We start from the raw sequence: 13,702 nt of genomic DNA, 5'->3' as shown, positions 1-13,702 counted from the left end.
GATCCAAGTGATATTAGTGAAGTATATGGACCTACGCATGGTGGCATACATGGGGGAGAAGGATGGAAAATGTGTGTGCGTGCTAGCATGCATAACTATGCACGCATGTTGACAGGTCCTGGTTTATGGTCGGAAGTCAGGGATGCCAGCCCACAGGCTTGCATGTATGTGTATATGGAAACGCACACTCACAAGCATGTACGTGGCGCATTTTGCATACAGATACAGAGTTAAATGTCCAACCACACACGCACAAGCACACCCATGGGAATCGTTGTGCCGCAACGCGTCGCCGTTTGATCCCCTGGTGTCTTTTGAAGTGACGTTGCACCCATCCGACCGGCGGTCCCACGCTGCATCAACATCAAAGAGGATCGGCACGTCCCCCGCCTCCCACATGAGGTCATCGGCTGCCCTCCCTCATCACAGCGCTCCCGCCTGACCGGACCTTCCACCGTGGATGTGACTACAGAGACCTTCCCCTATTGATTTTAAGATGCCTGCTTTTATCCACCTCTTGTGAGTAGCATTGCAATTTGTGTGTCATTAAAGTACTGCTGTGCTACACTCAGATCGGCGCTGGGCTCTCTCTCTCTCTCTTCTTGGTATCTTACAGGGTTGCTTCACCCTCTACAAGCCTGCAGCCATCCCAGTGTACAGCCACCGGATCGCACCCCATTATCTGCCCATAGTTGACACTGCTGCAGTTACCCACACTGTCCGATTGCGCCAACTTTTCTTCCCCATCAACAAGAAGGCCGCCTCCCTCTGTGTCACCCGAAGCGAGTGCCGCCATCTTGACTGAGGGAACTGCCAGACCATCGGGAGCTCCAACAGGCAAAACAGATAGGTCATAGCTGAAAGTTCAAAGCAGCCAAATCTCAGAGCGGGAGACACCGGAAAAGGCCGACCCACTTCCAATACAGACCCAAATACTATAAATCAACAAAACCAGAGGCATATTAAAAAACAAGTACCGGATTACCCATGATGCTGCATAAAAGATTACATAATAGCAGACGAGGTATCAGATACAGGCTAACCGTGTATATGGGTAACACGCTAACGGGTCAGATCCCGGAAGCCGGCTACGCCATCTTGAGTCATGGAAAACTCAATTTAGAGCCATATTAAGAATCTTGCCTGGATTCAACAAAGAATCTGATATGCAAAATACCACTAGGGATAAATTTGCCAAATAACATATCGATGGCTGGAATGCCACTTAAAATAAAAAGCCTTGTATGTGGATCATACCAAGGCGCTAATTAAATAAATGAAATAAATAAAGGACATAAAAATATAAATAAATATGCACCCCGGACCATACTAGTGATAACTAGTATGTAGTAAACAAAAGATAATTATAAATAATTATAAATAAGCACACAGGCGTATCACACACTGTGCACATTGGGAGAAAAAACGTACTTCAAACAGCCAATCAGTCTATTGTGAGGCCAATAGGCCCTAGCCAAAATACAGCATCATAGATAAAACGATATCCATTATTAACAATAATGCATATCAGCTCAATTAGCATAAATTCATAAATGTGAATATACATACTGCTTTCAATAAAAAATTGGTAATAAAAAATATTAAAAATATTAAAGTAGTAAAAAAGAAGAAGCTAAATGCTGGCCACCTCATAATGGGAATATCTTATCAGCAAGGAATAACAATAAGGCTATGCACTGGATCCCTACAAAACAGAGACACGAACGGGAAGCATTCATGAATTGTCTATAAATGCATTCACGTCCGTGTCAATGTTGAGACCAAAAGGAGTGAAAGTTCTGATCTTGTAGATCCAGGACATCTCCAACCTCGAAAACCCTCTCACAAAAGGCTCCCCTCTCCAGTGGGGAGAAAACTTATCAATTCCAACAAAAATTGTACCTCGGGGATCTTTGTTGTGCTTGATACGATAATGGTTGGAAACAGAATGTTTCCTAAAGCCTTTCTTGATATTTGCTATGTGTTCGTTGCAGCGGATGAAAAACGCTCTCTTGGTCCTGCCAATGTATTGCAGGCCACACGGACACTCCAACAAATATACAACACCTGTTGTTGAACAAGAGATGAAAGGCTTAATAGGGAATTTGATGCCCAAACTAGTAGACAGAATTTCTCTAGTGTTTCTCTGCTTAAATGCATTATAGGAACACGTCTGACAGCGGTTGCATTTGTAATAACCTTTAAGCTGGTTAAAGAAGGTTGGCTTCGGCTCAGGAGGGTCTAAAATATTTGGAGCCAGCTTATCCCGCAACGTAGTGGCGCCTCTGAAAATAAAAAAAATTGTACAGTGGGTGGGGGGCTTGTTGCCCAAGTTAAAAAAAAAAAAGATAATATAATTTTAAATTTGTTTGTGGTCTTATGTAACTGCCATGGTTTTCAGGGATGGTCTCAATGGCAGCACACTCTGGCAGTGTATATTTTGAAGGTGGAATTGAAATTCCTTTATTAACCACTTGCCAACCGCTCACATGGGTACTACTGCGGCAAAGTGGATGCGGCGTCGCTGGACTCCTCCCCTTGTGGGCGGCACGCGCGCGCCGGAGGCTCGCTCCCGCTGTATTCAGTTACAGCGGGAGTCAGGCCAGGGGAGGAGAGGCGGTGATCACTGCTGCTCTTCCCCAAACATCTGGGATCGAGTGTGGAGATCCACCCGCTTGTGTAAACAAAGCGGGAGGATCTCCTAAGTGACATGCAGGGTCAGATTGCAGGGTTCAGCATAGCTGAACCTGCGATCTGTCCCTGTGTCACTCAGTCACCTCCCCCCACACACGTCAGTAAGCACCAGGCATACATTAACCCCTTGATCACCAATAAAAATTAACCCCTTCCCCGCCAGTGTTATTATTACAGTAACAGTGCATATTTATAGCACTGATTATTGTAGTAATGTCACTGGTACCCCCAAAAGTGTCAAAAATGTCAGTCAAGGGTCCGATCTGTCAGCCGCAATGTCGCAGTCCCGCAAAAAAAAAATCGCAGATCGCCGCCATTACTAGTTAAAAAAAAACAATAAAAACTACATAAATTTCCAGTAGTTAGTAGCTGCGATAACTTTTGCGCAAACCAATCAAAATACGCTTATTGTGATTTTTTTTACCAAAAATATGTAGCAGAAAGCAAATTGGCAAAAAAAAGTTAAAAAATTTTGATTTTAAAATTTTTTGGGGGGAATTTCATATAAAAAATGTGAAAATATTGTTATTTTTTCAAAATTGTCGCTCTTTTTTTGTATATAGCGCTAAAAGTAAAAATCGCACAAGTGATCAAATACCACCAAAAGAAATCTCTATTTGTGGGAAAAAAAAGGACATAAATTTAATTTGGGTACAGCATCGCACGACCGCGCAATCGTCCGTTAAAATAACGCAGTGCCGAATCGCAAAATATGGCCTGGTCAGGAAGGGGGTAAAATCTTCCGGTCTTAAAGCAGTTAAAAATACACTCATTGAGGATTTTTTTTGTCAAAGACATGTAGCTAAATACATTTTGGCCTAAATATATGACAAAAATTGAATATATTGGATATTTTTTAACTGTCAAAGTAGAAAAATATTGTTATTTTTTCAAAATTGTCGCATTCAAAAAATGAAAAGCGTAGAGGTGATCAAATACCACCAAAAGGAAGCTCTATTTGTGACAAAAAAAGGACGTAAATTTCGTTTGGGTACGGCGTTGCATGACCGCGCAATTGTCAGTTAAAGTCGCACAGTGCCGAATCGCAAAAAGTGGCCTGGACGTAAAGCAGGAAAATCCTCCGGTGGTAAAGTGGTTAATTAGTTTTGCTTGCAGACAGCAGCAGAATTCTAAACAATTTTATTTAATACGGTTCAGTTTAAAAAAAAAATGTATTCAAGTAGTTTTAGCAGCGACATGTGAGTTTTCATCAAGTGGTGCTAGGCCTGCCTGACCAGAAGAAGTAGTAGCCTCAAAAAAACATTAAGGCCCCGTTCACACAGGGGCGATCCGACTTCGGGGGGCGACCTCCGAGGTCGCGGTGCGAGCAGCGCGCCGCGACCTCGGAGCGGCCGCCACGGACTTCCTAACATTGAAGTCTATGGCGGTCGCCTCCGGGTCGCCCCAAAGAAGCTCCGGACCCTTTTTCTAAGTCGGAGCGACTTGTGTCGCTCCTATTAGAACGGGTCCGCAGCTTCCCTATGGAAGGCGACCTACGGCGACCTGTGAGGCGACCAGGTCGCCTCACAGGTCGCCTTAGTGTGAACGGGGACTGAGGTCCCATTCACCCTATGCGTTAATGCTTGTGTGTTATGCAATATGTTATTGTGTATTAAGGTGTGTTGATTTTAGGCAGCCCATTCATCTTGAAAAGACTGGCAGTGCACTTTTCCTTATTTTTTATTGTGGTGCACCGCAATGCACAAATAGTTCAAATCTCTGTATTGCAGTGTGCTACAGCGCAAGCACACTGCCTAGCTGTGTTGGGTTGTTATTCAAAATGAATGGCACCACAATGCACCAAACTGTGTCTAATGTGCTGCCAGTGTATTGCAGCATGATAATGTCACTGGGTCCCTTTTTTTTAAATGGCTTTTTGGGATTTTTTTGGTCTCAAAATAGTCATGTCTGCATGGATCACCATCATGTCCTAATGCAGAATTGGAAGCCACAAGGAAGTGTCTTCCTATAAAAAATCCTTACTGACTGCTGTGGGGCTGCTGACCAGAATTAAAGGGTATGCAGGGCATTCTGGGTCCATGTCAAGCACGATTTCCATCAAAATGCAAAAAAATCTGATTTGAATTCTGCAAATTTTGGTCAATTTTGTGTTTAAGGGCCCTTTCACACGAGCATTCCACATGTCTGTATATCATCCTATTTTTTTGCGGATGATATACGGACATAATGTATGTCAATGGCATTGCGGATGTCAGCGGATGACCATCCGACGACATCCGATTTTCGTCCTTTCAGTTCTGTTCCGTTTTTTGGAACGGAACAGAACCCTATTTTTGTTCCGTTCAAAAAACGGATGCAAAATCGGATGTCAGCGGTGTCCAAAGACTTACATTATGTCCATATATCATCCGCAATGCCCATAGACTTACATTATGTCCGTATATCATCCGCAAACGGATGGGATGATATGCGGACATTTGGAGCGGATGACACAAGTGAGATCCGCTCCGTGAAAAAACAAAAAATTCAAAATCAAATTTGAATCTCAAAACTACCCGCTAGGGATGAATGATTTTTCTGTAAGATTATTGATTTTTTCCTTTACCAGAATTTCGGAAAAATGTGTCTCTAATTTCACCACATTTTCTGCTTAGGCAAAATTTGCTTGAAAATAAAATAACTTTTTTTTGACCAGATTTACATGGAGCACCATTAGGTCTAAATGCTGAGTGTGATGTCTTCCTAATAAAAAGTATTTTTGGCAATGGGTGTGCAGTGAATTTGTGTCCCTAGAAATCTGACAACCATGATTTCAAGCAAAATTCAGAAATTTTGATCATGTTCTGGAAATTCTAAACAAATTTGTATTAGACCCAAATTTGAATTTCAACGCTATTGACTAGGGATGAATGGAGTGATTCACTATATTTTCTGCTCTGGCAAAATTTGCTTGAAAAAAAATATATACCTTTGAAAACTTTCCCGTGTTGCTTTGAATAGTGCTGTTTGATTTCTGTTATAGATTGAGCTGCCCGTGGCTTCATAATGACGGCGGATCTGACGCTTTGCCACCTCCTCTAAAGTAAAATAAGTGAGCTCACCTGCAGAGAAAATTACAAAGACTTCAATCTCTGGTGTGCTGTATTCATCAGGAATGTATAAAGCAGGAATTTTTTTTTATAGCATTCATTTTTTTTTCTGTACACTTATATAGATAATCAGCAACACAGCAGATATAATGTAAAAATGCCTTACTTACTTTTTAAAATTTGGCTCAGGTAGCAAAATGGCTACAACTGTCCCTAGTTACTGAACAAGTCAGGTGTAAATAAATAGTTTAATGACCACAAGGAAGACCCATTTTAAGGAATTTTGTGCTTTAATTAAACAAATCAAGACTCTCAAAGAGTTTGTTACCCCAACACTTCATATTCCTGATATGTGGCTGCTGTATCATGTACTTGTATGGAAAGCTATCCTGTTCTCTTTGTATTGCTTCTTTTATGTGAAATCCCTGGTGTTCCTGACAGTCCTTCTGCTTTCCTAAGAAAAACTGACCACATTAAGCAGGGGAGCACATCATGGTCAGTTCTCTAGCTATGCTGGGAACTCGGTGTGCTCTTGATGCTCTTGATTTAGCCTTGGAGATTGAGAACCATCAAATACTCACCAAGACGTTTTTTTTAAACCGGTAGATCGAAACAGCTATATCCCTGTAGATTGTCCCTATGATCCCTGGCTTATTAATATACCTAAAGGGCAATTTATTAGACTTCTGAGAAATTGTAGCAAGGTAGACAATTATAATGGGCAGGCCAAATTTATTGGTAATAGATTTATTCAGAGGGTATGATGAAGGATTTATAAATGACAGCATTGAAAAAGTGTCCAGAATGGAAATGGAACATCTCATTGAAGACAATGCTAGGAATGAAAGGACTACTAATAATCCATCCATTATCTTGAATTACAATGCACAACATAAGCAGGTTGAAAAACTTTTTAGGAAGCACTGGGCCATTCTCAAAGCGGACCCACAATTGTATACAATTCTACCAGAACATCCAAAATTGACATACAGAAAAGCACCCACTGTACGTGATATTTTAGCTAAAAATGTCACAGACCCCCCTGAGCAGTCCAATAATCATAGTTTTTTCAGGGAAAAGGATTTATTCCTTGCAAGAGGTGCTATGCTTGTAAAAACACCAAATTTAATGTGAGATAAGTTTATCTCCAGTGCTACTAAGAAAGAGTATGTCATCAAGGACTTTATTTCATGTAGGACAGAGGGTGTAGTTTATGTTCTCCAATGTCCTTGTCTAATGCAGTATGTAGGGAGGATTAAACGTGCTAAGTGGAAGAGGATACATGAACATATTCAAAATCTATACAAAGGATTCAGTAATCACAGTGTCTCTAGACATTTTGCACAATATCATCCCTCAGTTTTAAAATTCTGGGCGATTGAAAAATATAAGCTCCACTGGAGGGGTAGTGCCAAAATGAATCAACTGAGCAGAACAAAAACTAAATGGATTTATGAATTGAATAATTTTTACCCACGAGGAATGAATATTGATTTTGACCCTAACTGTTTTATTTCTGATTCTGTCCCCTCCCCCCCCCCTTTTCTCTATTGTTGATATAGGGAAGATACCTTATACTCAATTTTTTATGTCTTTTTCACAATTATGTCACCACTAGATGGCAACTTGAGTTTAAGGTCTTGGAGTCTCTCTGGGCAGATATTAGATCTCTCCACTAGATGTCACTATTTATTTATTGGCTTTTTACATATTTTTTTCTTTTATTTTTCTGTTTATAGTTATAAATTATTCTAAGGGTATGTTGCTTAGTATCTGTGAGTGGACAATCGATGCCTCTCTGCATTTCAATTGAACTGCCTCCCCATGTGATTGGATTTGTGGTAAGATGTGATTGGGTTACCTATGAGGTGGTATGTAAAAATGTGGAGACTAGCTCTGTTTACAAGAAAGTACTTTATTTACCTATATTTACACACCATCACCTTCAAAATAGTCCCCTTGCACAGCAATACAGCACTCCCAGCGTTGCTGCCACTTCTGGAATGTGTTCTGGAAGTCTTCTTTTCAAAGCGTGTCAAGCACCTTTTGCGACTCGCTCCAGATCTCCACAATGGTATCAAAAAGGCGACCTTTGAGCTGGATCTTCATTTTCGGGGAGAGCGCAAAGTCCATAGGAGCCAAATCTGGTGAGTATGGTGGGTGCAGAAGCAAGATCATGTTGTTTCCAGCGAGAAACTCACGTTTGTTCCAACTTGCTGTCCAGGATGAAATAGCAGATGTAGTAATGCACACTGTCAGAATAGCACCAGTTGCACAGCTCCTGATGTACACAGGATAATGTCTTTTGGCACACTAACTTGTGAAGGTTGGTGCTCCTTGTTACAGCCTTGCGCTGTCGTCTATTGGCATATTACAAATCAATCTAGTCTCAAAACTTTATAATACCAACTTGTATAATAGGACTTGTCAAATCTGATCACATTGCCATGTGACCATGCCAGCAGTTTGCAATGTGACCAGGTTTGAAGCTCTCGAACAAGACCTATTTGAGATATCCCAATAACATCTCACTACAAGTTCAAACATATCCATGACCTCAGCCCTGAGGAAGGTGGAGGCATTTTCCTGGAAATGTATTGGCTTTATCTGTTACTCATATTCACTATCCACTTCAATTGGACCTTTGAATGTCATAAACTTTTGTACCGGGTTAGAAAGATGTAACAGGAACAGGTGATTTAAATGGGAGATTTACCTTCTTCTCTTGCTCTGGTAACCAGTTTAAATTTTTGGATTTGCTTTCTCTTTCTGGGTAACAATGTTTACCAGGATATATAGAGGGGTAAATCTGCCAAGCAGGGTCAAAAACAGCAAAAAGACTTTAAGTTAGTAGGAGGTGTGGGGCGCGGAATTTAGATTCAAGCATATGCTCTGGTAAGAAAGAATAGGTTTTCTTGTGTCCAAAGACTAACTAGTGAGGTTTGACACTTTCAGATACAGACTGGAGTTTAGTGAGCAAAGCCTCAGACACGATTGTAAAATGCAGAAGTTGACTTCATTTAAAGTAGAAATTAATTAAAAAAACAATGGGTTTCCAGGGTTCAAAAGGGCCTTCATCAGGGCTACGAAGATATAAAATAATGTAGTTATAACAATAAAATAATTAAATTATATATATATCCATGACCAAAGCAAGGACACAAAGCAAGGTCCATAAAGACATGAATGAGCGAGTTTGGGGTGGAGGAACATGACTGGCCTGCACAGAGTCCTGACTTCAACCCGTTAGAACACCTTTTGGATGAATTTTAGCGGAGACTGCGAGCCAGGCCTTCTCATCCAACACCAGTGCCTGACCTCACAAATGCGCTTCTAGAAGAATCCAATAGACACTCCTTGTGGGCAGCCTTGCCAGAAGAGTTGACACTGTTATAGCTGCAAAGGGTGGGCCAACTCAATATTGAACCCTACAGACTAAGACTGGGATTCCATTAAAGTTTTATGCGTGTGTAAAGGTACTTTTGACAATATAGTGTACATACACATTGAAACAACAACACAATATGTAAGTCTTAGTCACACACACAGTTACACATAAAAATTGAGTTGTGCTTAAATGATTTCCCTTATTGGATTCATTTAGAAATATTTCTTAATATGCTACATGTAAATTGTATACATCATTATTCCTGGGTAACATGTAGCCTGTGTCATATGGAAGTTTGTTGCACACCTGTGCTATATACTGTATGTATATATATATATATATATATATATATATATATATATATATACAGTATATATATCGACCCCCCCCCAACTCCCCGGCTGCCCTTATCTGTGTAAAAACAGGCTGTGTGTGCAGCAGCTGCCTCTCACCCTAAGCTTTCCTGCTGTGCAGCTTCAAAGCAGTTCTGTGTGTGATCCCCCACTTACTCCCTCTCCATCCTGGCAAGCAGCAGAGGGACTAATCATGAAATGCTGGAGAAGGATCATGGGACATGTAGTCTTCTGGGGATTTCTGCAACATGAAAGCAATGGGGCCTGAACTACAACCCTCAACAGTCCCTGCAGAAGAAGGAGGAGAAGGTGGAAAGAGCCAGGCTGTAGAGGCTTAAAAAGATAGCTTCCTCTTCCCGTATGGGAGCCCAGAGAGTGCACATCTCTGTCCAGTGTGCACCACCATTGCTACAAATGAGTAACCAGAGCAGGATCTGGAGGGCTGAGTTTGGGAGTGGCAAAAGCCAGAGTGACCTGGGTGCAGAGCAGAAAGTGGACTAATCTTTGTGTGTGACCGAATGGTGAGCTGCAATATTGCTGTGGCTGGTGAGAAGCTGCTGTGGGGATTTATTATCTGCTTCTAGAGAAAGAGACTGAGCCCTTTGTTTGCCTTACCTTGTTATGATGGTCTCACATGTTGTGATTGCAGTTTGTAGTGTCATAGCTAATCAATTTCTCTATGTCCACGTATTCATTCACCTAGACTTTCCCTATTCACTAAATGGATAGTCAACTTTTTGTCCCAGGTCAAACAGCTTCCAATCCAAGCCTTGCCATTTTCTTTCTGTTGCATCACAAAAGTGGGCATGCTAATGTGATGAAACAGTGAGCTCTCTGTATATTACTGTTATATTACTGTTATAGCCTCTTTGTGTCTGTGTCAGATCTAATTACTATTTAGCTTTCATCTGCAGAACCCCAGACTGAGAGACCCAGAGATTGTGATATATGTAATTCCTTCATAGGAAGTGTCAGTTCTCAGACTATAGACAGAGGTCATATCTCACGTTTAAACACAAATATAAACTTCTGACACCAAAATATGAAGATATATTCTACTACAGGTGTACAACGCATGAAATGGCACCATTTACTATGCAATCAATGAACATCTTATGCAGATGCAGAAACACAAGGTGTAGGTAAAAAGGTTTATAATGCCTTTAGCAACATCTATGGGCACATTTATAAAGCAGTGAATCTGACATTCACCAAACATTCATTGCAAGTGAATCTTCCAGGTGCATGTGCTTTAAATCACAGTGATTGATTTACCGTTAGTAAATATTGGGGAAAGTCACAATCACTGGTTTATAAATATGTCCCTAGAGTTCACTTCTTGTCCTCAGATGCCCCATTTTTTCTTCATTATCTATCTGAGATTGCTGCAGAGGCTGCTGGGAGTTTTGGACACCTGTGAGCAGTGAGTGAAATTCCTTACCTCCTCCTGGCTGTAAAATTATCACCGTTCCTCTGACTGCTGGATTACTGCATGAGAAAAATCCACTGCCATATCTTATCGATGTTACCATTCCGCTCACATCTGCTGGAGTTGAAGCAAAACTCTATATAGGTGGATTATTTACAGGCATCTGGAAAATACACCAAAGGCTCAGCCTACTTAAATGTGTATTTCCTCTTTTGCAATCAAATTATTTGCAAGTAACCGTCACTATATGCGTGTTATATGTACCCATTCCCAGAGCATTTGTAAAAATGATATAATAAATATTTCTTGTAAATTATATATATATATATATATATATATATATATATACCCACTCACGCCAAAATCAAAACAGGGAATTCATGAACAAACAAAGTGAGCAGCTGCTGTTGAAAACCAAATGGTTAAACGATATATAGGAGCGGCTAAAGTAATAAACTCTAAGCAGGCAGCAGCACTTGCTCATAAGATGTGCAGAAAGAAACCCTTATACCCACCCAAACGCAACATATACCATGCTATGACATTAACAACAAATATATATAAATAATAATGCAACACAATTTTATAGTGTCAGTGCCTATAAAAGTCCAGTGTCAATAGTCCAAATATATGAAGAAAGGAAAAGAGGAAAGTCTTCCGGATCCTTTAAAGTAAGCAGCTCAATCTTCCTGCCATGATATATAGGTGCATCCCAAAACGTGAGTGAATGTAATCATTGAAAAGGTGACACCCTGTGTGACCAATGATTGTAAAAAAATTCACACTCACCAGAAGATGTCACGCTGATAGTGAAATGCGTCAAGTTGGGACGCACGCTGCGACGCATTACGCTATAGGTGGAATGCACGCTGATCATCGGCGTGTCCGGTACATTTTTACTCCCATTGTACAGTGCGGACATTCGCAAAGGAGAAAATGTAACTTCATATGCTTTTAACCTTACACTGGGCTTTTAAATAAAAGCTACCTTGCAATCTTACACAATTTGGAGCCTGTTCTCCATCTTTGTTTTTGTTTCCTGCAAACCATCCTTGGAACTCTGACATACCGTGAGGAAGGGGGGACCAAAGGATCATTGGGACACTACATTCGGGTCAAGGAGACCATCCAAGCCTTTTGTGATCCTATTGCCATATGGTAAGGACGATCAACGTCATCTGGTGATTGGGAATTTTTTACAATCATTGGTCACACAGGGTGTCACCTTTTCTTTAAATGCATTCACTCACATTTTGGGATGCACCTATATATCTCGGCAGGAAGATTGAGCTGCTTGCTTTAAGGGATACGGAAGACTTTCCTCTTTTCCTTTCTTCGTATATTTGGACTATTGACACTGGACTTTTATATGCACTGGGGACAGACATTATAAAATTGAGTTGCATTAATATTTATATATATATATATATATATATATATTTGTTGATGTCATAGCATGATATATGTTGCTTTTGGGTGGGTATAAGAGTTTTTTTCTGCACATCTTATGAGTAAGCGCTGTTGCCTGCTTAACCACTTGCCGACCAGTCACGTTGACTGTACTGTGGCAAAGTGGCTCGTTCCCGTCCAGCGATGTAGACCTACGTCGCTGGACTGCTTCCGCCAATTTTAAGCCAATGTGTGGACTTCCTGTTCATGTGTTCATTATTTGTGACTCCACCCACGTTGTGTACCTTCTTGAGTGTACCTGTGGAAAACAGTTCGTGGACAGGACCACAAGACATTTAAGGGACAGGTTGAGAGAACATGTTTATAACATTAAGTAGCATTTTTCAGCATGTGAAAAGATAAGCAGCAATTTTGTTAAAAAAAAGTTGTAAAGTCAGAAGGTTTTTTATCTTAATGTATTCTATACATTAAGATAAAAACTTCTGGGTGTAGCAGCCTCCCGAGCACCAGTTAATACTTACCTGAGCCCCATCTCTGTCCAGCGATGTCCACGAGTGCCTCAGTCATCTGAGGTTCTCCCTCCTGATTGGTTGAGACAGAGCAGCAACACCATTGACTGCCGTTGCTGACAATCAAAGTCAGCTATCCAATCAGGAGAGGGAGAAAAGAGCGTGAATTTAATAAAAAAAAAAAAACAATGGGTTTCCAGGGTTCAAAAGGGCCTTCATCAGGGCTAGAAAGAGATAAAATAATGTAGTTATAACAATAACATAATTAAATTATATATACATATATATATATATATATATATATATATATATATATATCCATGACCAAAGCAAGGACACAAAGCAAGGTCCATAAAGACATGAATGAGCGAGTTTGGGGTGGAGGAACTTGACTGGCCTCCACCCGATAGAACACCTTTAGGATGAATTAGAGCGAGGACTGCGAGCCAGGCCTTCTCGTCCAACATCAATGCCTGACCTCACAAATGCTCTCCTGGAAGAATGGTCAAACATTCCCATAGACACACTCCTAGACCTTGTGGACACCTTTTGCAGAAGAGTTTAAGCTGAAGTGGTTGCAGGTTGGGATCAAATGGAAGCATAGTCGAGGAACAAGCCAAGGGCCGATAATGAATGGCTGCAGGTTGGGATCAAGCGGAAGTGTAGTCAAGGAACAAGCCAAAGGTTGGTAATGAGCAGTAGTGAAGATATGCAAAAGAGCAAGCTATCGGCTGGAGAGAGCACAATAATCCAGCAAACAGGAAGTGCAGAGACATGGCTTAAATCATGAAGTTTGTGGGAGGAGCAAAGAGTTCAAGGTTTACCACAAACAAGAGACAAGGCAAAATTGTTCTAAGGGATCCAACAGG

Source organism: Pelophylax lessonae, assembly GCF_965119305.1.
Source record: "Pelophylax lessonae genome assembly, chromosome: 6".
Classification (NCBI taxonomy): domain Eukaryota; kingdom Metazoa; phylum Chordata; class Amphibia; order Anura; family Ranidae; genus Pelophylax; species Pelophylax lessonae.
The sequence above is the reverse complement of the archived record's forward strand: the minus strand, read 5'-3'. Positions refer to the sequence as shown.